Genomic DNA, 27623 nt, shown 5'->3' with positions numbered 1-27623 from the left:
TGAGCTGCAGCCCAAGGTTATAAACAACCTCACCACCAAGCCCCCACCTCCCACAGGCTTTTTACTACCCACCTGTACATCACACCTGGGGCTTCTGTTTCCATCTGACCCTTTCCTGAGCCCATCCAAATCAAGTTCCAAGTTCAGCACTAACTCAAGGATAGCTGCAAGAGGTAAGCATACCAGGGCCTCCAGGTTGGAGGCAGGAAGCCCTCTTCCTGGGGGAGAGGAGGGAGGAGCTGAAATTGAGTAAAGTGGACAGGGACATTTCTTTGGGTATCCTAATTAAAACTGAAACTGGACCCTCTGATCTGGGAGACCTGATCACAGGTTTCAGTTCTCAAAGGGCTAACCAGCCTGGGCCTTGTCCAAGATTGGGTTACTCCACTTTAAGCAGCTGCTTGACCTCTGTCTTTTACACCGGTGCTGAGGTGAAGACACAGGTGGAATTAAAACCAGAGCCCCAGGGCAGTTCCGTGGTGGGCAAATGGGTTTGGAATAAGGATGACTCCTTCCATCTGTTCAGATCTCTACCCAAAAAGCCACTCCCTGGGGAGGTCCTCTCCCCCATCCCAATACCACATGCCACACCTCTTGAACCCTGTTGCATCATGCTCTTCTCTGCATCATTCTGCTCTTCTCATGTGGCTTCTCCCCACACATATTCACTTATTTACTTTGGTTTTCTGCTTCCCAGTCTGTTTGAGAAAGAGACCCTGGCTGTTTCAGGCTGGCTGGAGCTCCCATACACCATAGCTACTCTGTTGAGTGGATGAGAGAAAAGGATGCAATATTCATGAAATGCCACCTTAAAAAAATGCTTTTGGTGCAAAAAAGTTGAAATCCATGCTTAACGTTCATTCATAATACACATTTTCCATGAACTGTCTGAAGATCCCACCTGTTAGTTAATGATAAAACAAGATCACCTCTGGGCCCTTTCCCTGAACATGGGAACCATCATCCCTGTTCCTCCCCACCCCCATCCAGATGGCTGTTCATATGCTCAGGATATAAAGACTTCATCAAGGGCAAGGTCAGTGTGTGTTTCCTGGGGAAATATCCTACAAGTGTGTGAATGGGTGTAGATGCCACTGCACAGGAAAACTGAAATTCTCAGTTCTAGTAGTCATTCATCAGTGGGATTCCAAAAATCAGTGTGTGAATGTGCATACGTGCATGCGAGCATGGACTGAATAGAGAGAAGTTTTGGCTACAAGCACCCCAAAACAGTCACAATCCACAGGTGTGTAACTTTCTACAGTTAACCTCTTGGGACTTCCTAATCTTGTCAATAAAAAGAAGACACTGGAATAGAAAATCTAGAAGGATCTTCCAGATTCAAAATTCTCTATTTCTATGAAAAACATTACTGCATCTCTGCCCTCCCGTCCTTTTATCTCCCTCAATTGCGCTTGCGTTCTCACATCTTTCTGTTTTTCTCTCTCTTTGCCAAGTCTCCTTCACATGCTCTTCAAGGGCCAGAAAGCCCCAGTAGCAGACAGGAAAGCCAGCAAGCCAGGAATTGTTTTCTGAAGGTGGGCTGTAGCTTACATCCCCTGATTACAATTCAGCTATGTAGTTCTGAGTCGCTAAGACAAATCCCAAAGTCACCTTTTGAATGATGAATAAGAAAAACCAGGCAGTCAGCAAGCAAGAATCTCTTGGTTGAGTCCAGGGAATACAAAGCAATAAATACAGCCCTTGTGCCAAGAGGTTTGGACTATTACAAAAGTATTTGAGCAGACAGAAATGCATCTTTCTGCCATGAAAACCGAGGCAGGGCTTATGGGTAGATGGCTAACAAAATTCAGCTATGGTGTTGCATCCTTGGGGAGGAGACTTCATGGATTCAAACGTCTTCCTAGGACAGGGGACATACAGTGCTAGCTTACTGAAACAAATACCACCATTGTTCATGAACTACATCTGTTCTGGAGTGAGCACTTGGCTTAGTGGTTAAGATAACGATTCCCTACATCAAAGTATCTGGACTTGAAACCCTGCTCCAGCTCTCAATTCCAGCTTCTCTCTAACGTAGACCCTAAGAGGCAGCGGTGATGGCCCAAGTGATAGGCTTCCTGCTTCCCATGTGAGAGACCTGAATTCCCGGTTCCTACCACCTGGCATTGGCTTAGCCAGGCCTGGCTGTTGCAGGCATTTGAAAAGTGATTCAGCACATGGGAACATGTTCTCTCCCTCTGCGCCTCTATCTTTCAAACAAGTCAAAATTTAAAAGAGAATATAAATTTAGAAATCACTTTATATGGGATGCATCCATCTACTAAACACACTCACTAAAAACAAACATGTAGTTATCATGTCCTGAACACTGTCCGCTCTAAATTGTGCCAAATACCTCATGGCCATTTCTTTGAATCCTGGCCACATCAGCACAGTATTTAGGGACTCATACATTCTGCACATTCCTGTACCTCAAGTTTTTCTTTTTTTAATCTGTGAAATGGGGTAAATAATAGGATACGCTTCGTAGGCTTGGCGTAATTTTTTTTTTTCAATTAACAAATTCTGCAAAGCACTTCATGTCCTGTTAGGAATGCAGGAAATACTTCATGTATGTTATTTATTACTGGCCATGTCGTGTTTCCACAAAGAGCAGCTTCATCACCTAGAGAGCACAGGTGACCCTGCAAAGGTCACACAGCCTGTGTGAGGTTGGAGTTCAGCTGTCTTTGTCTCCAAGTCCCAAGTTTTGCTGTCTTTGGGAAGTGAATCAGTATGGCAGAACTCAAGTTTTCTGGGTGGCAGCTTATTCAAATATCAGGTAACGCCCAGCACCCTGTGTGAGAAGCCAGCATGGTTCTAGAGTTTGACCCAGTCATCCCTGAAAAGATGTCAGGTAAACTCATGGCCACAACAGCCAGAGACACCCAGAAATAGGCGGATTGGATGGCTCTTGCATCGTCTGGGCTTCCAGACTTGAACTCTCTGCTGAGAGAGCTCCCATTCTAGACTCTTCCAGGACACCCCCTTTTGCTCCTTCCGTAATGACTCAGCTCACATGTGACCTTAGCTGATCCAGCCAAGAGACGCCACGGCATGAGATGGGGCAGGAAAAGCAGAGATCTGGAAATGCTGGCAGCCTGCACTGAAGGAAGCTTCGACAGATGAGGAAAGCAGCCACCACCTTGGCAGCTTGGGGAGCCTTCCTAACGATGTCAGCTTCTGCTTCAAGCAGGGCTGGAAAGAGCAGGACAAATTGCATGATATCTCTAGCCAGCCAGCTCCTCAGCGTCAACCAATACTTCCTGTGCACCCCTGGGTGGCTATCACATAGAACTTGCTGTAGAAGCAGATGATCCCAGTGCTGTACACTACGGCAGTGACCCAGAAGAGGGGGCAAAATGCTACAGCTAAGTAGCCCTGGAAGGAAGTCGTTTTACCTCAAAGACAAATAAAAAATCAAAATTGTTTTTAGCTTATTTGGCATCATGAAGAAGAGTAGGGAAAGTAATGTGGAGTCACTGAGATTCCAAAAAGGATACCAGCTGCTTTTTCTAGAGAGGTGACTGGCACAGTGGCCAGAGCACCAGCCTGAGCCCAGGACAGGGCCACACTGTTGAGTCTAGGGAGACGAAGCAGCTTTGGCAATCCGCTTTCTCAGACAGATGAAAGGGAGAGGAGCTGGTTGTGTCATAGGTAAGGATGAAGGACTGTACAGCCTAAGCCCCATGCTCAGGAGTCAGACCCAAGCAGAAAAAAAAATCAATGATTCATTTATTTCCTTGCTCTCTTATCTCTGAGCTGGGTGCTGAATGACAGAAACACACGTACTGATGGGCTCTTCACTCTCCAATGCTTTGCAATCATCCTGGCTAAAGGAATTTAAGCATCTCCACCAATTGCAATTGCAGGCGACTGGGCTATTTGTACAGGAAAGCAGGTATCTACAGGGAGATTTCTTTTTCCCTTCGTTTGTACTGCATCTTTGGAGCATGAACACACAGGCTGGCAAATGGGACTCCCTCCCCTATGGCCCCCATATGGTGATTTTGTCGAGGTCACTTAGAATGTGTTTTTGCCTTTCTGGGCTGGGCTGCCCTTCAGTACTCTGCACTGACTCCCAGCTGCTCCCTGAGCTTCCCAGGTTAATGTGGCTCTTGTGCCTGTGCCAAGGGAAGGGCGCCAGTGGATAGAGCTAAACAAGGGAGAACCTTTAGCAGCATCATGGATAGGGGAAGTGACTGGATATAAGAAACTGGAACCTCCTACCTGGATCAACTCATTTCACACAGTAGTGAATCCCTACCCTAGCTGGTGCAAACATTGTTTCTTCTCAGAGCTGGGATTGACATTTTTCAGAGGAGGGATGTAAGTGATGGAATGTTTACAAGAAGTCAACTGCCTACAGGGTTTTAAAGACTTCCTGTCCATTGCTTAAAATTAATTTTTTCTGTAAGTTTTTTTCCCTTTGAAAGAGTTAACAGAGAGTGGAAGAGATGCAGCAAGAGATTTTTCATCTGCTGATCTGCTCCCCAAGTGGCTACAACTGACAAGGCCTGGCCAGGCTGGAGCCAGGCTGAAGCCAGGAGCTAGGAGCTCAGGCCCATGTACTTGGGCCATCTTCCATTCTTTTCTCAGGCCACTGGCAGAGAGTTGAATTGAAAGTAATCAGAACATGAAACAGTGCCCTTATGGGATGCTGGCATAGAGGTGATGTCTTTACATGCTAACCTACAATGCTAGTCTCTTGCCTCACATTTAAGAGTGTGTTGAGCCTTAGCACAATTTGTTACTAATAGATTACATCCTCAGGGTAATTGGCAAATAAATTAGAAATATCACTCCTATCCTCCTCCCATTGAAAATTTCTTTGAAAGAAAAAGTTAGTTTTACCTAATTCAGGGTCATTGTGCATACACTGTATCTTATTTCCTTCATTCACAAAGTCTCTTAACTGGTAACACAAAAATGCGAGAAACCAATGGTTAGCAAATTGAAATCCTCCACCACTTTTAAAGCTTGGTTAAAGTCAATGAGTGTGTGGGGCTAGCACTGAGGGTGTGGGGCTGGCATTGTGATGTGTCCCTTCTCAGAGTGTCTGTTGAGTCCTAGCTGCTCTACTTCCCATCTAGCACCCTGCTAACATGCCTGGGAAGGCTGAAGGGTATGGCCTCGGGGGCTAGGCTCTGTCTTCCCACATGGGAGATCTGCATGGAGTTCCTGGCTTCAGCCTGGCCACAGACTTCGCTGTTGCACATCTTCAGAGCAATCTCTCTTCATCAGTCTGCCTTAGAAACCAACAAACCAACCAACACATCAAGCTGAAGAGCATATCAACATGTGGACTGGCCCAACCCAAAGATACTTGGGGCAATATCATGAAACGTATATGTTTAATAGACATTCCCTTTCCTTGGAGTTGTACACACCTTTCTTGGAAGCAGAGTTGAAATCATCCTTTTATAAAGGATTAATTAAAGATGTTTCCTGATTCCTGCTACATCCTCTCAATCCATTTACTTTTACTTGCATGATCACAGAAAAAAGACACCCCATTTCTTTTTTCTTTTTTTCCCTCTTTTTTTTCCAAAATAGCCTAAAATGCTGTTATTGAGCAAGTGTTTCCCCATGGCTGATGTACAAACTGACACGTAAGTTGCAGTTCTCGAGGCAAATTCAGCTGTTTTTGCAATAAAGTTTTCTCAGAACAGCCCTGCCATTTTGTTAATATATTGCCTAAAGCTACCTTGCAGAATACCGTGGTGACTGAGACAGTGGCAGCATGGCTTGCAAAACCTAAAATTTACCTTGTTGTTTGGCCTTTCACAGAAAACAGGTTTGGCAAATATTTATTCAAATGGTGACAGAGACAGGCTAGCTGAATCCATTTCTTCTTCTTAGTTCTATAAGCAGACTACATTTCCCAGCCTGCCTTACAGTTAGGTATGATCACATGACTTAGTGCTGACAAGGGGCATGTGAAATGATAGGAACCTGGCCTGGCCTGGTCTATGAAACCTCCCCCAGGGTGCAGATGAGCCTAGGGTTGAACCTAAATAGCCTCTTGCTGAAGGAAGTGATGTTCCTCTTAACCACCACTAGGGTGAAGGAGTTGGGAGTTAAGGAGTCAAGTCATCAACTGATCAAGGAAAAGCCATTTTGCCTCTCAATGACGGAGACATAAACCTCAATCAGCTTGAATCATTATGCATTATATTAATTTACCGTAATGGCCACAATTGTTAACACAGATTCTCTTTCTTTAGGCTACAAGTTAAGGGGTGTGGTCTTCTCCTTAGTCAATGCCTGGAGCAGCTCCAAAATCATAAACGTGGGCTGTAGGGGCTGCTACTTGGATGCAAGGGCAAGGACAGGGAAGGACCACTTAGCGTATTAGTGATGAAAATGATTTTTTGCCCAATGTCTCACATCCTGTAAATGCCAGTCCCATCACTTTCAGGCAGAATCTTCATCACACACAGTAGTGGAGCACAAGATGTGGCCTCGGGGAGGTTAGATAGTCTAGAGCCGAGGTTAGAATCTTAGAGAAGGCAATGAGGTACAGGGGAAAGAATTCTGAATATGATGTGGCAGGTCTCCCTCTCAGATGCTCTCTGCAAAACCTAGCTGCTTAGCTTTGAGCAAGTCAATACTACTTTGATGCCAAAACTTTCTCATCTGCGTAAGTCCACATGTTAGAATCAGCCTGGATTTTAGATTTAACTAGCTCTGTCGTTTCCAAAGCAAGTTCTCAGTATAACTGCAATCCCCAGAGGTGTCTCAACATCTTCTCCAATATTTTAAGGGACAGGCAGTGTCCAGTTTCTCTGCTGCCCACTGATTTTAACCAATGAGACCAAACACAACACACTAACAGAGGGATAGTACTTTGAAGTGGTAACTGGAGTTCCCATGCTGTGTAAGACCCACACACTTCCTCGTACCTGGATGGCCAGGATATATTCCACATTTGCCTTAGGGACTGATGATCATCCCAGCACAGCACAGAGAAGAGAGACATCAATTCTTGATTTTTAAGTTTAAAACATTGAGATCTATGCTATCCAGTGTGGTAGCCTCCAGCTACATGTGGCTGTTTGAATTTAACTAAAATGAAACATTTCATTTATTGTCCACACCAGACACACATGGCTGTGGCTGCCATCAGGGAAATAAGCACAAATAGAACATATTTATCCCTACAGAACGTTCCATCACACGGCACTGATCTCAGAAGCTTCTGCACAGCAAACAATCAACGTTGTGAAGAGTAAAGCAAAGAATGGGAGAAAATACCTACAAACTCTTCCTCTGACAAAAGATGAATATCCAGAGCACATAAGGGACTCAGCAACCACAACAATGAAACCAACCAATTCAGTTAAGAAATGAGAAAAATAATCTTAATAAACATTTCACATAAGACGACAAATGGCCAATAAATACCTACCTCTTTGCCCCTCTGCATTTCAAATAAAATGCAAAAAAAAATTTGTTTTCAAATTGTAGGGAAGAAGAAAAGTGAGCAAGATGAGGCTACTACTGGATGCCAAGATGGAAAGTCTTCAGCCTTATAAATTCGGGTCACTGCTTTTTCCCATACACTGCACACTGCCATATCCTGGTACTCAGATACAGTCCCAGGGAAAGAGAGGGACCATGATCATCTGTGATTTGGTTCCTGTGAAAAGTGGAAAGTGGACTCGAGTGAGCAAGTGTTGTGAGCAATTGAAGTCACCTTTTTTGAATACTGATCTTGGCAGACTGAATTCTATCTACTATATATATTCTCTGTGTTAGCCTACTGCAAAAATCAAACTTTCCTTGGAAACTATGAAAGGTTAAAAGCTCAATGAAAGGTGGAGTCAGAGATTTTGATTCCTTCTGCCCTAAGCATCTTCTTGGATATGGTGGGGTTTGGAGTAACAGGAAAATGCAGGAAGAGTTTTCAGGACCTGCTTTAGAAGAAACTCTGGGTGGGCAGAGAGAAAGATTTCTCCACTATCCTCTGGGGACTAGGAACCAAGGATGGCAATGATTCCAGGAAGCAGTGGGACATTGGAAAGGGATGCAAGATTAGTTCTTGTCTACTGCACACCATCCGTGTGTCTTATGGATAAGCAGTGGGTCTAGAATTTGGCTACAATTTTGGGGTTTCACCCTTCATCTAATACAGTATGCTACCTTCAATGTAAGGTGGGGGCAGATGAAAATCCCCTCCCTTCAAGTAACACATTTCTCCACTGGAGAGAGCTATCTGCCAGCATCATCTCCCTGGCAGGGAGAGTGAATGCGTTTCTTCTGTAGGAATTCACCAGCACATCTATGGGATTTTTAAAGTAGACTGGGCTATAACCCTGCTCTCAGTGGCAAGTTCCTCTGGTTTCCAGAGCCAGGGTGGAAGACTGGGAGAAGATACAAGGGATTGGGTTTGGAAAGGGAGGCAAGTAGTAATGTTTATGGGTGGCAGTGGAGTGTGACACAGCCTAAGCTTCATACCTGTCCAAGCTGTAACATGTTCTGCAGAAGCAAATGGATGAAAAAAAAAAAAACAGACCCAAAAGTCCCACACTTGTCATTAAAGAAGAACACAGCACACAGATAGGGGGGTGGAAGAGAAGCAGATTAAGGAAAAAGAAACATAGAAACAATGGGAACCCAAGATACAGATGCAGCTTGCAGCAATTCTGGCCTGGACAGGGGGTACAGTATTTCCACAGGGTTGTGAGATCAGAGAACAATGTGGACTCTGGGAACCTTCAGACACCTTCAAATCTCCTAAGATGGAAAACAATTTGTAAGATTTAATGACTTCCCTTTGGAAGCTTCTCTTCAGTTATTGGGGTTGGCACTTTTTCAGAGTTCTGATGGAAGGGTGGGTCAGGGCAAAGCGTGAGAAGCTTCAGGAAGCTACTATGCCAGACCACACTTGAAGAAAAACAAACGAAAGGAATCTTTCTGGATATGTCTCTTACATCAGTCAGAGCCATACAAGAGAGAATTAAAAAATATTTTGAATCCATCTGGAATGTTAAAGAAACTCAAGCAAATTCAGAACTGACTCCAACTGCAGAGCAGAAAAAAACAACTTAGGCTCCTGAATTCTCAAGATCATTCCAGAGGATCATGGTGACTGAATGTCTACTTCCAACATTGCTCCCCTGTGGGGCATTCTGTAATGTGATGTGCAGTGTGCTCCAGAGAAGAAGCAGAAAGGCTCAAAATCATTGTCCTGAAGCAGATGGACAATTTTTGGCTCTTTTACCATTTTGGTCTTGATATTTTATGGGTTTGTTTTGGGGGATGGATTATGGGGACTTCAGGGGCCTCATTCTATCCCAGTAGAGTTCAGGTGCAAGAAACCCACACTGAAAGGAACCTAAGACATGGCTGAGATCAGCTCTTCTTTTAATAGAGAAGCACAGAGCCCAATCAGCCTCCTGGTGTCATGGTATGCAAATAATTAAACAAATGGTTTAGCAGTAATATTGTCAGGAAAAAAAGAATTTCCAATTCCATCACCATGGTGATAGCTCATCAAAAAAATCTAAATCTACAAATTGCCTTCATTTAGCTGATAGAAAACAATAAACAGGTTCTTGGAGCTTGTAATTTGTATTATCATTAAAATCCGAACACTCTCCGAGTTTCACCACTGTACCTGGCTTGGTTCTGTGGTAGCCACAGCAACCTATGATTCCCATTGGTTCAGTGGCATCCATGACCTTGAAAAGGGAGCACATTATTACCAAACCCTCAAATCGCCAGCCTGCCTCCTCTACATAGGCACTTGCAGGCATTCATTAACCTTTGATCCCAGGATTATTTGCTGTCCACAGCCATTTAATAGGCAGGACACTTACGAAAATGGCTTCAAACTCTGGTTGGGGGGGTAGGGCTCCTTGTTTAACAGGAGTGTTGAGCAGGAAAGGAGATGAACATATTCAGAAGAACCAAATCACCAAATCAGAAATGAGCACCTGGGACTTCCTTCTGTTCCAAGGAAAATACCACAGTCTAATTTTAACTTAAAAGACACATTGTATGAATATCTGCAGCATCCTGAAATATAGACTAAGTATGTATTTTGCCATTTCTAGAGCTCTGATGGAAGCAAATGTTGAGGGTGTGAAGTTTCCGGAAAGTCTGGTCAAGAATAGGGCCTGAGAGATGAGCATCAAATGTCAAGTACAAGAATGTTGGCTGCATCTTTATCAAAAAAAAAAAAAAAAAAAAAAAAAAAAGCAATCTTGGACTGCCAAGACCATCTCTTGTGGATTAAGCGCATGACAGCATAGCCACAGAAGTGATACTGCACAGCTCCTAACATGAGTGCAGTGAACCCTTTGCTTCCATGGGTTCCGTATCTGTGGCTTTAACCAATCACAGCTAAAAGATATTTTTTTTTAAATATACTGTATCTGTACTAAATATGTCCACATATTTTTCTTATTATTCCCTAAATAACACAATATGACAATTTGCATCGCATTTACATGATATTAGGTAGTATAAATAGTTTAGATATGATTTAAAGAGTATCAGCGGATGCATGTAGGCTATGCAAATACTATGTCATTTTTATAAGGGGCTTGAACATCTGTAGGTTTTAGTATTTGCAGAGAGGAAAAGCATTGGTCCCGGAATAACACCCTTGTGGATATCAAGTGACCACTGTACAACAAGTTGATGAAGACCTGTATTTATTGAGATGGAAAGGTGCCTAAAGAATACTGCTAGTAAAAAAAAAAATACACAACAACAACAAAAAACCTAGGCTATAAAACAGCGTACATAATATAATTCTATCCAAAGTACATCCTGATGAATTCAAGCCAAGGAGTAGATGGCTATTTATCAAAATGTTAATGACTGCCACTTTTGGTAGTTCCTTCTGTCTTTATGTGATATTAGAAGTCATGATTTTATGCCATTAATTTTTATAAATACTATAAACTGAAAAAAAAAATCCAAATTATAAAGCTACTTTCAAGAATATAGGATGGGGAGCAAGTATCTACTGTCCAAAAAGCACAATGGACCACATGGTCTTTGCCTCTAGAGAAGTCTATGAAATCACTATAAAGCCACAGATCTTTAGGAAGAATTCCATTAAACATTAGCTGATAGTAGATGTTCTTCATGTGGCTAGACAGACATAGGATGGTCAAGAAGAGGAAGAAGGTAACTGAGAATCCTGTTGTTGATCAGCCAAGTGGTTCATCTGCCCTGAGGGTCAGTAGAGTCAAAGCCATAGATAAGATACAGTATATATAACATTGTGCCTCTCAGCGAACATCCAGAAAATGCTCGCTATTATTGCTGTTTCATTTTCATTTGCACCAAGGGCTACAGGAATGCAAATGTGGGAGCAAATTCATGGAGCAGAGTTCCATGGTATAGAACCTCACAGTCATTCATTCACCTTCCAGTGAGACTGCTCCTTTAGCCTCAGAATTTAAACAAGTGTTTAAATGAAATGACACGCGTTTTCCCAGGAGCGCGTGGATGTCTAGCCTGCACTTGGCTGGCAAGGTGTAGTTTTTATTGAAATACTTAATCTGTTGATGACTTAATCTGTTGATGAAGCCAATCAATGGCCTCCCCCTGCCTAAGCAAATGACTTGTTTCACTCCAATCAAAAGGCACCTTTGATCTGATTCCTTTTCACTCAACTCTCTCCCATGACCCACATGCCATTTCATTCCTCCCTCCCCCTCCTGAATGTAATCAGCCTGGTCAATTTGCTTATATAAACAGGAGGCTGAGGCGGGTGGGGAGTGTCACTTGGCCATGATGGTTCTGCTTTTCATACATTCCCCCACCTCTTGTTTCCTGAAACCTTTCAATGGAGCCAGACTTGGAGGAGAGTTATATTAAACAGTTTGACTCCAAACCTAAACAGCCCCTGAAGCATTAGTGGTTCAAAGATCTCCTGGTGCATTTATGAAAAGCCATTGATCTGGGAAGAGGTGTTAGAGGACTTGAAATGTACTAAGAAAACTCCATTGCTGGCAGGAGGCAGAGTGGTTTTCATTAAGGAGCTGCCCTTTATCTCGTCACATTACTGACCTGCCCAAGCTGGGATGGGCCACTTCCCCCTTTCCATTAAAGGAAGCTGCCTCTGATCAGAAACAAGGATGATAAGACAGTCTTGGCGTTTAGGGCACACACAAAGGAAGAGAAGTGTGGCTCTGTGGTGACTTGCTTTGCTGAGTCTGATCCCCAAGGATGCTTTACATTCTCAACCCTGTGACCCGCTCGAATGCACAGAAGCCTTGAGAGCACCAGGGGTCATTTCTCCTATGCTTAGCTGTTTGTACCTGGGGAACAACCTGTGGGTTCTGGACTTCAGCGTTCAGGAGAATTTAAAATATCACCCAGAAGGAGGTCCCCTGTGAAGCCACAGTCCTCTGGCCAAGGACCATTTATCAGCTTCAGGGCAGGGGAGATCCCCTCAAATCCCAATCTGTTATCGACAGTTGGGTGACTAAGATGAACTCCTGTCTCCATCTGGGATTGTTTTTTCATCTAGAGATGAGAAGACTCTCATAGAGTTGCTGTGCAAGGATGAATCACGCCATGCATTGGCAGCGCTTTGCACATTGCCTAGCACCCAGCTGGCACAAGAAAAGTGCTATTATTATTGGTGGTTATCACTACATCATTATCTAAGCAGTCTAAAAATCATAACCAGCGTTTTGCATTTAATGTGCACATGCGCATTTTCCTAGGGAAAGGTCCATAGGGGCCAAAAGGGAAAGAACACTTATTCCTTTAACTGATGAGTAAATTCCTACTGAGAGGTTGAAGTGCTTTTTGCATGATCATATGGTAACCCAGAGGCAAGGCCAAAGCCAAAGCCCAAAATTTGCTGTTGACTACCTGTGTAGTGTTTTGTGGGTTTTAGAAACCTATAGTTTCTCACAGCCTTACACAAAAAGTGATCTGTAAACAAATGTGAGCTAGCACTCTGGTGGCCTTGAGGCAGAGGGAATGGAGGTGTGACAGTTGTGAAGCTGTGAAAAGATTTTTTTGACAACAGCAACCAACAGAAGAAAGAGGGGTGCATGCCAAGCAAGGGGGCAGGGTATGGAGGAGGGCTCCAGAAAGAGATGACCTTTGTCCCAAACTCCTCGGCTTTTCCCATGCTTTAGCAAACCACACTTATCTCATCAACCATCCATATGCTTTAGAAAATCCATAGCCACAGGTGTAGATGACTTGAATAATTTTTCAGCTCTGAGAGGTTGCACCTTGTTTTCCAAGTAGATATAACTATGGGACTTCAAGGTTTGCTCTCTCTTGGCTTTAACGAGCCTCTATAAAATTCTTTGATTTGTTTCTAGCTCATTGATTCTGAAAGAATGGCCTATGCCCATGGCCCATGGTCCAGTACCATCTAATTTACTTTGGAACTTACTAGAAATGCTACTTTTAGGTCCCCCACTTCAGATTTAGGAAACCAAAGACCCTGGGCACAGCAATCTGCCATAGCAAGATTTCCAGGTGACTCTGATATGCATACAACTTCTTTGAAAACCATTAATTTAGGTCATTTGTGTGTTAGAAAAATCATGCAGACAATGAAATCTTGGAAAAGCTAGCCAGAAACATGAATCCTTGAAATACTGTTTTTTTTTTTTAAATAAATTTGAGATAGATTAGTAACCTACACCCTCCTATATTTTGCAAATAAGAGATCTTAGAGGAAAATGGAAAATAAATTTCAAGGCCTTTCATCTTGGTTACAATGACACATTCATTTTAGTACTGTGTGAGGGGGGGAGGAGGGCGATGGTTAAGTTAGTGGAGGAGAATACACAATTGCAATGGAATCCACTGTAATTTAGGGGCAATTAGTATGTGTACATTTTCCATCCATGAGGGCTCTATTAATGCAGCTTGTATTTTTTGAATCCAAACCAAACTTCCTTGAGTGTACTTGGGGATCCTATTAACACATTTGACCCATCTGAATGCTGTCCTCTGCTTTGTAATCCCAAGCTTTTTGCAGCTACTTCAGCTCCTGGATGTGGAGAACTCACCCTGCTGGATGAGCTCTGCCATGTCCTTGGAAATCAGTCCTCTCCTGGATTGCAACTTTGGTTGCAAGCTCAGGCCATCATGCAAGTCATTCTTCATACTTCCTTGCTATTCTGGGCATCCTCCCTGACAACTTCTTAACGGTCCCTTGGCTCAACATACAAGTGCACGGCAAATATTAATGTTTTCTGTGGCTAACTTTATTGCTTCCATGATTCCCTGAACAACCCTGATGTCATAACCATTTCTTCATGTTCTACTCGCTCTCCACTCTCTACATTTTATGGTGGAGCCAGTGAGCACCCAGAGGTGACATGACCTACCAAACTCGTCTAGCTAGTGAAGTGATGCCCTGGTAGGCTCAGACCCAGGTCTCCTTATCCACAAACTGAGATCTCTTATAGAACACTGTCTCCTCCTGATCATCCACCTCAGCCCAGGATGTCGATGAATGTTACATTTGCTCCGTGACTTTGTCTTTGGGATGTCCTTATGGAAATCAGTGTATCTTCTGCCTACATTGAAAGGCCCTTGAGGAAAAGAAATAATGTTGGTGCAACCCAGTCTCAAATAAGCAGAGTTCTCTTACCTAGCCAACATATTTTCCTTTTTATCTTATGTTATCTACAAAACAATCCAATGAGTTAAGTAGGATAAACAATACTGCATCTATCTGAATGGTAAAGAAACTGAGGTTGGACTAATAAAAGTAACGTACTGAAGAAAGTGAGGTCCTTGGAAACAGAGATAATTTTTTAAGCTCTGGTTATTACATCTGTGCACTAGGTATGCAGTTTCTAAATTGTGACCCTTTAATTTTTATGTGTTGCCACAGAAACTCCTGGGAGAGCTAATGGGAGGGTGGGCGGTGGGGTGGGGTCATCGGATATTTCACCTAAAGATGTAGCTTAGAGGGTCACTGACAGGTTCACACTGCTGTATAACATATCCAACATGGTAGCAGCACTAGGCAAGCAGGTAGCTGATTCAGGAAGATGCACTACCATCCCCGACCAGCTTTGAGGTTCTCACAAGAACTTTCTATCTCCTGGCTTGCAGTCAGTTAGGCAGGAAAATTGCATCCTGACCTTGGGGTGGGTAAGCTGTTCCTCAGATTTTTCACGCTGAATTCATTCATGTAGATAGTATTTATTGACTTATTCCGTACTAACTACTCCCTTATGGTGTGACCATTGTGGTGGATAGGGAGTGATACCCCCTCTACACATAGTGGCACTTGAAGCAACAGGTGTCTGGCTTGGCTGAGAAATTCTGAGAAGCAGCTGACTGGGGCCCAGAGCAGCAGGAGCTGTCAGACAGCAGGGGTCAAGGGAGCAGGGTTGCCCATTTATGCAAGCAATAATAGCAAAGATTTCAGGAATGACTGTCATGACTGATTGACAACCATAATGACTTTGGCTAATGCCTTGAGAAAAAAAAAATAGACGGTCAAGAGCTTCTTCACTGAAGAGACCTATGAAGAGGTTACTAGGGACTTTTCCTTTCTTACAACATGTGACAAGTCCTGCAGGGCAATTATGCAACAGTGAGCAGGCATCATGGAGAAGATTTAGAAGAGCAGAAGTGGTGGCAATAAAAAGTACCACCTTGGATTGACAGGATGTAGTTCCAGTCTTGTACCATCATGCCGTGGCTGTGTAACAGGAGACAGGCAACTCTCCTAATCCCTGTGGACTTCATTTGTCCCATACGTGGACAAGGAGCTAATAATCCAGTCTCAGCCGGGCACTAACAATGTCAAAGTATTATGTCAGTGCTAAAGCATTATGAAAATGCATGGTATCACCAGCTATGCCAATATATGCAACATATGTATATTTCTGAGAAAATAGGAGTTGACTTAGTTTTATTGTTGCATTTATCCTATTTTTTATTGTACTCTGAAACTAAGTTATTAGAAACAAAGAATTTTATATTCTTTGAGGGGTTAGAATTTTCACTGCATTAAAAAAAGCTCCCTTTACTTCTCAATGCAAAAATGTTTGCACCCAGCTGAAAACATTATTTTATTCTTTAGATTAATCACATTTACTCAATTATATCAACAGGTCCTATCATATATTTCAAACTTCAATCATTTCTATACCAAACAATTGCGTTTGCATCACCAGGCATTCCCCACCCACTATGCTGTTTTCGTAAAGACATTCTGGAAGGGTGCCTGGGTTTGATTCCCAGCGCTGCTTCCTGATCCCAGTGTGGGCCTTAGACAGCAGTGGTGACAGCTGAAGCAACTGTGTTCCCGCGTCCCATGTAAGAGCCTGCCGCGTATGTGAGGCTCCTGGCTCCGACCCAGCCCAGGCTTGGTCACTGCAGGTATCTGGGGCATGAGCTCTTTTTCTGTTTCTCTACCTCTCAAAATAAATAAATTTCTCAAAAAAAAAACAAAGAGAGAGAAAAATTTTAACCTGAAAAAATTACCTGTGAAATCAGAGTTACTAATGTTATACTTTTGCTAATTCACATTAAAATAGTTGTAGGACTATTAAGGATTAAATAAATCATGTAAATAGGATCTCACACGACACCCATGGTAAACAGCACACTTGGGGAACTACAACTTACATTATTCACATTCCAGGGCTTTGTTCATAATCAAAATTAACACTCATCCACTAGCCTTTGATATATCACCTGATGAACTTTGCTAAGACTTGATACCCAGCTGGATTCTACATTAATGTAGTCACAGTCTGTGGCACAGAGTCCAAGCACTAGTATTATCTCGGGAATCCTGAGAATTTGTATGCAAACTGTGGTTACACTCTTGGATGTCATCAAACGCCGTCAGCATTGAATAGATAATAGATACCAGCTATTGTAGGGACCCCTAGCGGTAGTGTAGCCATCATTGTTTCCCTCATTCAGAAGGGGACATTTGTCGTGGTAATGATAATGCTGCCAGACATCATAGGCAGCCTGGAGTGCCAGCTTCATGTCAGTCACTTTTCTAAATACTTTATAAGGATTCTTTCATGTGCTCTTCACAGCTGCTCTACAGGGTGGGCATCGTGATTGTGCATTTGTGGGATAGGGCATGTGAGGCCCAGAGAGGTATTAATAACTTGCCCTGGGACACGGAGCAATGGGAGGCTCCTTGAACAGCACCCCCTGATGACCTTCTACTTAGAACATACACGGAGGGACTAAACACCAGCATCTCCAGTGCGTTATTATAGGGCTCCTTTCCTCATCCCCAGCGTTACACACGAGCACATCCATGACGAATGCAGGCCCACAGAGGATGTGCCATTTCTCAGGTCCCATAGTTTGTGTCCCACAAGACACACTCCTTGTGAAAGTGCTCCTACCTCTAGATACAGCATTTCTCATCAGAGTTGCAAAAATTAACTGCCCCATCCCCTCCCCTTTACAGTTCTGAATGTGAGCAGCAAAGGGGGCATCTCCAAAGCACTGGGTCCTACCTACCTTAGTTTGCACCCTAGAGGAAGCTCTGAAATGGATCAGAGGGGTGAGTGGGGGAGCAGCACCCCCAGGAGTCACTCTCCTCTTTTGCAGGATCCAGTTACATCCAACAGACCTAGGCCTGAACAAACAGAACAAGGTGAGAGCACCTAGGGCATCTCTGAGGCCAGCCTCCGTTTTTAGCGCGGAGCAGCAGGGAGGTGGAAAAGCTGGAGCCTTGTTTTGTCAAAGGCAGAGGAAGAATCCACCCTCCCATTGTGCAGCAGATTTGGCTTCCTGGCTGAATAAGGGGGATGAAATCGGATGTTTTTCAAGCTCCAAAGAAAGCCCTGGAAAGCCTACCTCCCCTCTCGCTCCACAAAGAACACCCCAGTGTGTAGCGTTTAATTTCCAAATAGGGCAATGTTCTTTTTAGGGGAAATGTTAAGCAGGGATTAGAGACACGAAGGGTTGTAACTCTATCCTCAGCTCTTTCATTGTTAATAGTATTTTTTTTTTTGTCAGTGTCTGGGGAAAACCCAAGTCTTATGTAAATGAGAATCTACACACACACTGATAAACCAAGCACCAGACCAGAGGTCTTAATTACACAGGAGTCTAGATGTCAAAATGAATGCGGTTTATTGACACCCAGAGATTTCACGAGGTATTAAGTTGGACGACCTTCTTCCGGGAACAGAGAGCAAAGTGCAGGTTTCCCATTACCAAGGCCACGTTCACAAGTGCAAAGAGCTTTGGTCATGCCTAGAAACTTTTCTGGGTGGAATCTATCTTAGAGCCTTGACACTCACCCCTGCTTTGGGTGGGACAGGCAGATGATGGTATTTTCAGAGATGGGACTAACTGTGGTCAGGTAATGAGTATAGTTTCTAAAAAAACAAAACAACAGAGGCCTTTGACTGCAGCTCCCCTCCTCCCCCCGCCCACTGCAACGTGGTGATCCATCATTCACCGCAGGTTAAGCAATGTCACAGGTGTCACTATCTTCAGCAGCTAACAGGAGGGGTCTGCAAGAAATTCAGGGAAAATGTGTGCTTTCCAAAGTTTTTTGCACCAAACCAGATTTTAACTGCCATATTCCAGAGACTCCTGAAGTAGCTTCATACTCCCAGGAGTTATATAGGAGCATGAGTAGTAGCTATATAGTTAAGTGAGAATCACACACATGGCTGAAGATGAAGAGTACCTCATACAGGTTGTTCTCTCCGGGCTGGAGTCTAGAGAAGCTCTCCATCTCTTGGCCCTTGGCTGTTTCCATTAGGTGACACCACAGCCATGCTCATAGGGGATACAAGCTACGTTTTTAGAAGGAGAGAAGCTGCTTTTTTTTATGGCCATAACTAAATAGTTCTCAGTAGGAGTTTAGGGTCATTGCCTTGGAACAGAAAAATAACACACCCGTACCGCCCATCCCCCCCTACTAATTAAAGTGTCAGGATGGAGTCTCCAACCCCGATTTGACACATGACATGACATCCTGTGTAATCTGACGTGCTTCATGCCAACATCAAAGCCCCATCAGGGATAATGGAGTGGGATATTTAGTGTGTGCCTGTTGGAGTCTGACATATAACTCCATCCAGTTTCATTTTGCAGGTCCTCGCTCACCAGGAGATTAACCCAAAAGGCTGCCAAAATGAGAAGGGAAAGAGCAAGCGCAGTCCCTGATAAGAGGCCCAAGATGCCAGCGAAATCAAAACAAATGCACCTGCTTAAGGAAGAATCGACCCACAGGGCAACCTCGCCCTACGGCCGTCTGTGGAACATGTTATCCCAGCCCCTGCTGTGGCGCTTGCCCATTTACGGCTGTCTGCTGGCAGTATTCTTCACGATTGTGTTTGCACTTTTGTTTCACAACTTTATGTAGCCATCTCTTCTCACTCCTAATAAAGCCTTTGCACCTGAAAGGCAAGGAGGAGCGTCCAACTATGAAGGTCCGGATTGTGTTCTGTGTGTTTCCTTTTTCTTTGAATTCTTTTACATTCCCAATCAATCATGCACGCCACTTTTGCAGAATATAACACAAAGCATTAAAGAAATGTACATGGCTTGGATGTCTCAGCAATGTCAAAGCACTACAAATGCAATGAATGCTGACTCTCAATTCCAATACTTATTGTGGTCCAGGAATACAAGGTGGCTGACTGGTGCTGGTCTATGATCTCCATTTTGAATACTGTTAATCAGAACACCAGGAACATCTGACCGACTACGGTGCATACGTTATCTTCACAATATGCTAACTGATGACTGAATACTTGTGAGTATGTGTATATACATCTACCCACAGGATTATTTCAAAAAGTTCACACAAAAGGAAAGTTTATTTTTTTGTCCAAGCATTTTTGAAATCTATGTGTATGAGAGGACTTCAAAAAGTTATTAGCGGGACAGCCATACGGCACAGCAGCTTTCATCCCCACTTGGGGTGCCCACATTGCTTCTCAGGGTAGCGGGTTTGATTCTGCCTAGTCTACATCTGCTCCAGCTTCCTGCTGCTGCTGCTCACCCTGGGAGGCAGCAGCTGATCAAGTACTTCGGTTCCTGCCGCCCACATAAGAGACCAAGAGGGAGTTCTGAGCTCTTGGCTTTGGTCTATCCCGGCCCCATTATGAGCATCTGTAACATGAACAGCAAGCAGATGAAAGAATCTTTCAAATAAGAAGAGAAAAAAAGTTCATGGAAAGTAACTGCATGGATTTCAAATATTGTTTATACCAAAGAAACTTGTATTTTAATTCTATTTGCCACGAACTTTCTGCAGTATACCTCTGTACATGCATGATACATTCATATCCAAGACAGTTCCATATACATATAACAGTTGAGAAGAGCCCATCCTATGCTCTCATTTTCACAATGTTGCAGGATTTTTGACTCCGAGTATGGCAACAAGCTCAAATTCTTGTCTCGCAGGAAAGAAGAATTTTCATGCGGACACAGTTTAGTTTTAAAGCAAGATTTATTAGAAAAGCTGAGAAGAAAAACTCCCATCCTAGTGACGGGAGGGGGTTTTGAGATAGAAAAGACCCTCAGCCCCTGCCATAGTGGCAGGAGGACAAGAAGCCAAACCTTCTGCCATAGTGGCAGGAAGAAAAGAAGAACCCCCAATCAATGGTGGGGAAATGCACCTTTTAAAGGTTTCCCTCAAAGATGTTTCTCCATGAACAAAGAAAATTCCTGGTTTCCATGGTACCTGGCCTTGGCACAAAAGGCCACAGAGGTGCCAGACATAGGACATTCCAGGCCTTAGGCAGATGTGTATTACTTCTTCCTGCTCTCCTTTCAATGATAAAGAGATCAGCCTGAGGCCCTCCCACAATGGCCAGAGGTAGTGGCCATACTTCAGGTGGGGAATTGATATGCTAATAGCACCCCTGTCCCTTGGAAGAAACGTGCCCTGGTGAATCCAAGACATGGTGGGGAAATTCTCTTTTTACTCGGGGACCCAGAATACCCTAATTGCCTACTACCCACTCTAACTCCTCTCTCAACAATCTCTCTAAGGGCTTGGTCTCATACCCACATTCTAACTAAGGGTCAGTGAAGCTTACCCAGGTCAGGTGACCTGCCAGGGTCATACAGTTATGCAGGGACAAGATGGCATTCAAATTTAGGGGTGTCTGGTTCCACAACCTTTGCTCTTTCTGCTGCCCCATCTGAATTCAGTGGTATCCCTGGTAGCTCCACCTTGGCTGTGTTGCAGAGAAAGCTGGGAGAATGGGTGTGTCCCTTCTACCACCTCAAAGCTAAGTTGGCTCTAAACTAGTCACAGTGAGTTGACTCAGGCAGGTCCAGTGAGAACAAGTCTACTAGTGGGCATCCTGGGAATGTTTACGCCTTCCTGAGAGAAGGACAGTGACAGACACTGAACTGTAGGGAAGCAACAGCTGGGACAACCCACAGACATCTCAGCTGCACTTGGAGGCCAGCGAGAGAGCCAATCTAAAACAGCAGATTATACCTGTTGTTTTCTCACCTGTAAGACCCCTCATTGTGCAAGAGAGTACAATGCTTGTTAAAACTAACTCAAAGACTGTCCTATCATTTGCAGCCAGAGGCATCCTATCCAATGCCAGTTTCCTCACACGACAACAAAATGACACCACATGTTTATCAAAGCCAAAACTGGATTCACATTGGTGGGCCAGCATCTCACAGGAACTTGTTTATTTAACAGTAGGAACCAAAATGTTTGAAATCATCCCTTGCAGTGAAATTAAAACTCCATGGAATCATTGAGATGGGCTCCTATACAGTTTCATTGGAAAATTTAAAAGAAAGAAAACCCACACTGGCCAAGTGATTCCTACTGAGTGTGTTCAAGGGCTGAGTCCACATTTCAGAATGCGTGCACTGAGGCAAGTGCAATCACGACCCGTCAGCTCTGTTTAGGAATTCCCCTACTCCTTTCTGCATGTTTACACAACTTTAATACTTTTCAATATTGGCTCAATTTAAGCATTTTTTTTCTACGGAGATGGCACTGTTCGTCTGTATTTATCTGAGAGTGAAAAGACTGAATTATTTTAACAGTCCATTTTGGTAACTGTAAAATTGATAAATTGTATATAAACAGCTCAAATATTTCTCAGGAAATAAAAATGGACAGGAGAGGAGAAGGTTTCCCCTACGGAACACAGTCTGGCATATTTTGAGATTGAGACTAAGGCATGGGTTTCTTCTTTCAGCTACACCTTCATCCCACGCCCCCCCTGCCCTTGACAACTTAATTTCCTGTCCTCTTTGGGAGACAGACGGATGAATATTTAGTGTATAACATGATTGTGATTAAGCTTCCAAATGTATCTTCATCTGGATTCCAGCTGGTGTGGCATCTCAATTACTCCTCATTCCCCCATGGAACTGTCTTATTGATGTAGCAAGCGTTGCATGATGGCACAGGATTAAAAATCTCCCAGGACTCTCCCATCTCCTAACCTCAATCAATTATCCTTTAATGAAGGGGACACAGGTCCCACACATGCACAGAATGACCTGAGGAATTCCACCAATATACATCAGACCAGTACTGGTTAACTACCCCAAAAGACAGGAAGTCTTTTTTTAAAAAGTGGCTTCCTTCCCCCTGCTTCCCACCTCTGCAAATGCTGATATAGTCTGATAGAGGTGGGAGTGGCTGGGGGTACTGTCAATACAACATGGAGTCCACAAAAATACTTACTGGACCAACATCCTGTACTTGACACTATTTCTCATGATTTCTGGTAGAGAACTTAGGATGTACGCTGCCCACAATGGATAAATGCGTGAGCAACATTTATACTTGGCACGGATCTTGGGCTAATGGAGATGACAGACGTTCACAGAGCTAGGCAAAATGGAGTGGGATGACCACTGTACAAGACAAAGATGGGGCCCACAGGAGTGTGCTCACAGGGAACAGAGCAGAAGTGCAGACAGGGTTATCAGAGCTTTCCCTCCAAACCAGTGTTGCCACCACTAAACAATCCTGTGACCGTCCTCCTTTCTTCCCCTCCTTCATGTATTCTGCAACTCAATGTCAGGCATTCTTTCCAACGTAGAGAAACAGGCAAGAAAGGCAGGCTTGGAGTGATTATTCCATTTCCCTTTACAAATATTACAGGAGCTTAAAGGGGGATCCATGTGGATGAGAATGTGTGGGACATGCTTCAGAAAACAAGGACACTGGATTTGCTTCCTAAGACAGCCTGAAAAAAGAAGTCAGTACTTTTTCACTTCCAATGGGTAAGACCCTGTGTTCAGCCACCAGCCACGTGAAGGTAGATCCTACTTAGCTGAGTAAAGGATCTCTCCAAGATCCCTCCCTGGAGCTGAATGAGTGAGCGGGGGAAATAGGAGCTATTGATCTCGTCACTCATTTGCATTTTGCAGTTGCAAAGAAGGCTCAGCTGAGGAGGAAAGCTGGGTCAGGTGTGATGACTCAAATGGCTGATACTATTCTTGCAAGTGCCAGTATCCCACATGGGTGATGGTTCAAGTTTGATCTGCTCCACTTCTTATCCCGATCCCTGCTTGTGGCCTGGGAAAGCAATAGAGGAAGGCTCAAAGCCTTGGGACTCTGGACCTGCATGGGAGACCCAGAAGAAGCTTCTGGCTCCTGACTTTAATTGGCTCAGCTCTGGCCATTCCAGCCACTTGAAGAGTGAACCAGCAGACTAAGATCTTTCTATAAATCTGTCCTTCCAATAAAACTAAAGTGTTTAAAAAAATAACTGCTTGTGACTGACCAATTAATTTCAAGAGCTCTACTGCTGCTGCTTAAGCTATCAAAGACAGATATGCCCCAAGGGTCCCCACTCAAATCTGGGTTATAACTGAGATCCTTATTATTGCTTGAGCACTTCTGACTCCCTTTTAACCTAAACGTTTTGTTGTGAAATTTCTCTTGAAAGTCCAGTGGAGAATTAGAGTAATGCAATCAGCCTTTTTCTCCTAGGAGGCACTACCTCCTTCAACTCTGAGTCTCTGACTTCCTGCAAACAGCCCAGTCACACCGAAGGGCTCTTTCACTGTCGCTATTGTTTGTTTGCTGTACTGCCATCTGCCAATCCCCAAATCCAACTGTGCTATATTTTTTTTCTTTCACTGTGTATCTTTTTAAAAGAAAGTAATGTTTATTTTCATCGGCTTGAAAGGTACAGCAAGAGAGAAAGGGATCATTCATACACTGGCTTACTCTCCAAATGGCCACAACAGTAGGGGCTTGACGAGGCCAAAACAAGCTACCTGGAACTCCTTCCAAGTCTCCCACATGAGTGGCAGGAATCCAAGGACTTCATCCATCATCTATTGCATCCCACTAGTATTAATAGGAAACCAAACCGTAAGCAGAGTAGCTGCGACTCAGCCTAGCACTCTTGCATGGGATATGGGTGTCAGGGGCCACATCCAACTTACACCCCAAATTTATGTTTTTTCAAGGAGATGCAACAGATGGTGCCATAAGACTCTGAACAGATGTGACTTATTTTAAGAAACTCTGCCACTGAAAAATAAACTATAAAAACACGATAAAACCAGAAGTTAGTGGTCCATTTACAAAAGAGAGCTCTATCCACGAGGTTCCTTAAAACTCAGTTCCCTAATCTAATTAATGCTTCAATCTCTTGAAATCAAGGTATATGGATGTTTAATTGCCACATTTGTAGAACATGTGTATTATTGAAAGAGGGCAGCATCCACTACATCGCCAACACTGGCTTCCTGCTTTTGAACACCTGCTGTTTATGTGACAGCCCCTGCACTGACACTTTCCACTATTAATCTCATTCACTTCTCAACACAGCCCTGTGACCTACATATTAGAACCTCATTTTATTCTAGAGAAAAAAATGACTTGCCCGAGGTCATACACCCAGCACAGAGCTGGGATTCAAAGTGGAAGTCTGTTTGACTTTGCACTCTATTGTTCTGGTCTTATTAGCAACTGGGATTTGATCTCATTAATTTGGGCTGCTTGAGACAAATGGCAGGGGAGATCCACCAGAGAAACCTACATTTCAAAACATCCACAGGTGAACTAACCTAAACAAAAAGTTGTAATTTCACTGCTTGCTGGAGAGCCTACAGGACTTAATGATAATGAATACTTTCAAGTCGTCACCCCTGTGTATAAAGGAGACAGAGAAACATGCAATTAGATACCTAAAATACTTTGTTGCCTTAAATTGCCTAGGAATAACTTGCCTTTGATGTGCCTTTTGACTGCACCTTACCCGAACTTACATTCAAGGGATTACGAAATTCTTGACTGTGCTCTGATTGTCCGTATATGTCACTAATTCCTCAGTTTGGAAATAGAGAGGCAAGAAATAGCATGGCAGGGCAAAGAGTCTCTGCTGCCTGGAAGAGGTCTAAGGAGGAGAAGCTGTTTCTGCTTCACCACATTCAGGCTTCATACTGAACAAACACAACTGGCAGAGGCACCTGATTCAAGAATGCAAACTGGAGATGAAGTACATTCAGCCAAGCCAGCAGTAAGAATGACACAACAATGCCTGGCACAAAGTGGTAAAGTCTGTCCATACCTTCCTTTCCATTCTAGAAGAAACTTTGCATCCTAGCTTTGTGGAATCTGTCTTTACAGGAGTCCATTCCCAGGCACAAAGAAGCCCAGACTGGTTCAAATAATACATCAGAGAAAGAGTGCCACCTCCTACCAATGGGATGGTTATACTGAAAAAAATTTAAAAGGACAGTAGCAAGATTGCAGAAACTGGAACAACTACACATTGCTACAATGAATGGAAATGGTGTAGTGAGGTTGGAGAACAGTTCAGCAGTTCCTTGACAAAGTAGTCCCACTTTTTGGTGCATACCTAAGATCATTAGAAACACACATCTATTGCAACTTGTAGACAAATACGCCACAGCACTATTATCACCAAAGCAAACTGCAGCAATCCTGAGTCCCCATAACCTAATGAATGGCTATGTAAAATGAGGAACATACAGAGCAATATTATTCAAACATAAAAAGGTATGAAGTCCTGTGGCCAGATGTGTGGCACCTCAAGTTTAACTGCTCCTTGCAATTCCAGCATATCACGTTAGGAGCGCCAGTTTGAGTCCTGGCTGCTCTGCTTCTTGCTAATGCCCCTGGGAAGGGAGCACCTGATGACTGGAGTACTTGGATCTCTACTACCCACTTAAGATACCCAGATGGAGTTCCCAGCTCCTAGAAGTCCTGCCCTCCCTGTTGTGGACAATTCAGAGAAAATCAGCAGAGCGAACATCTCTTCTCTATCTCTCTCCTTCTCTCTCTTTCCCCTTCTCCCATTTCTCTCACACTCTGCCCTTCAAATAAATAAGGAAATATGTTTTTAAAAGGAATTAAATACTGTTACCTCAAAAACTCTATTATACTGTGTGAAAGACATTAAATGCAAAAGACCATAAAGACCATGATCCTATTTATTTGAAAAGCCCCAAATCAGGGAATCTTCAGAGACATAAAGTAGAATGGTGTCTGCCATGGCAGAAAGGAGGGTAAAGATGAAGACTTCTAAAGGATAGTAGGTTTGTTTATCAAGAGGTGAATGTGCTCTGGAATTCGATGGCAGTGAAGGTTGCACCACAGTGTAAGGTGATGATGCTTTGTGTACTATAGCCCAAAAAGAAAGAAGCTGGTATTTTGGAGTAGCACACTAGGCTGCCTGACACCCAGCATCAATTACTGGAGCACTGTTTCTGGTCCCAGTTGCTCTGTTTCCAGTATAGCTCCTTGCTATTAATACCCCTGAGAAGCAGCAGAAAATGCCCAAGTTCATGGATTCTTCCTACCTATGCAGGAGATTCAGGTAGAGTCCCAGGTTCCCTGGCTTCTTATACTCCAACCAGGCTGAAGGCTGCAGTTTTGTGATCTAGACCCTGGGGACAGCTCCTTCTTGTCAGATTTGGGGATTAACAATAGCAGGTATCAGCTGTATAGGGATGCTTCACCCTGACTCATCTATCTGTAGAAGCAGCCCCTGTCCATTCTACAATCACAGTGACTCTCCATGGCTCATAATTTAAGGTTGTTTTTTTTACTGGGCCAACACAACTCCTCAGGGTCTGGGGCACTGGGAAGGTTCAGCTGGGTCAGTGAGTTATAGCTCTCTCCTCTCTCTCTGGTTCCATGTGAGGGTCTGAACTGTCCGCAGCATGATGTCTGACTGGCTATCTACGAGTTAAAGCCTATGGCAGTGGCAGCTTCAGATGGCTGCAAGCCACCATCAGTAGTAGGGGGTGACTGGATAACCTAAAGGCAGCACAGAGAAGGACCATATACCTCTTATGTGCCTTGGCAGCTAGGCAGAGTCGCTTGAGAGCTGGGGAGTGGCTCAGCTCATGTGTGACCCATGTAGGCTGTGGATGAGCAGAAATTCTAAAGTGCTGAAGCTGGTACTTTGGCATAGTGGGTAAAGCCAAGTTTTGTGGCTCTGACAACTTATATGGGCTTTGGTTCAAGTCCTGACTACTCCACTTCCAATCTAAATCTCTGCTTATGCTCCTAGGAAATCAGCAGTGGATGGCCCAAGTCCTTGGGTGACTGTACTCACATAGGAATCCCAGAAGAAGCTCTTGGTGATCTTGGGTTTGAGCCGACCCAGCTCTGGCCATAGTGGCCATTTGGGGAATAAATCAGCAGATCAAAGAATTCTGTCTCTCCCTCTCTC

General features: G+C 43.7%; 1 protein-coding gene and 1 long non-coding RNA gene across 3 annotated transcripts in view; one reads left to right on the top strand and one right to left on the bottom strand.

Annotated features, from left to right (window-relative positions):
- The window catches only part of SLIT3 (slit guidance ligand 3), a 586046-nt gene that overhangs the window by 321335 nt on the left and 237088 nt on the right, over window positions 1-27623 (bottom strand). The gene's annotated exons all lie outside the window — the stretch shown is intronic.
- Window positions 39-19379, top strand: LOC121158775. The gene is made up of 2 exons (XR_005884217.1): window positions 39-173; window positions 19054-19379. It is a non-coding gene; the product is annotated as an uncharacterized LOC121158775 (long non-coding RNA).

This window comes from Ochotona curzoniae, unplaced genomic scaffold (assembly GCF_017591425.1).
Source record: "Ochotona curzoniae isolate NIBS_2020 unplaced genomic scaffold, NIBS_Ocur_1.0 contig_1, whole genome shotgun sequence".
NCBI classification, from domain to species: domain Eukaryota; kingdom Metazoa; phylum Chordata; class Mammalia; order Lagomorpha; family Ochotonidae; genus Ochotona; species Ochotona curzoniae.
This window is presented reverse-complemented; position numbering and strand designations above follow the sequence as displayed.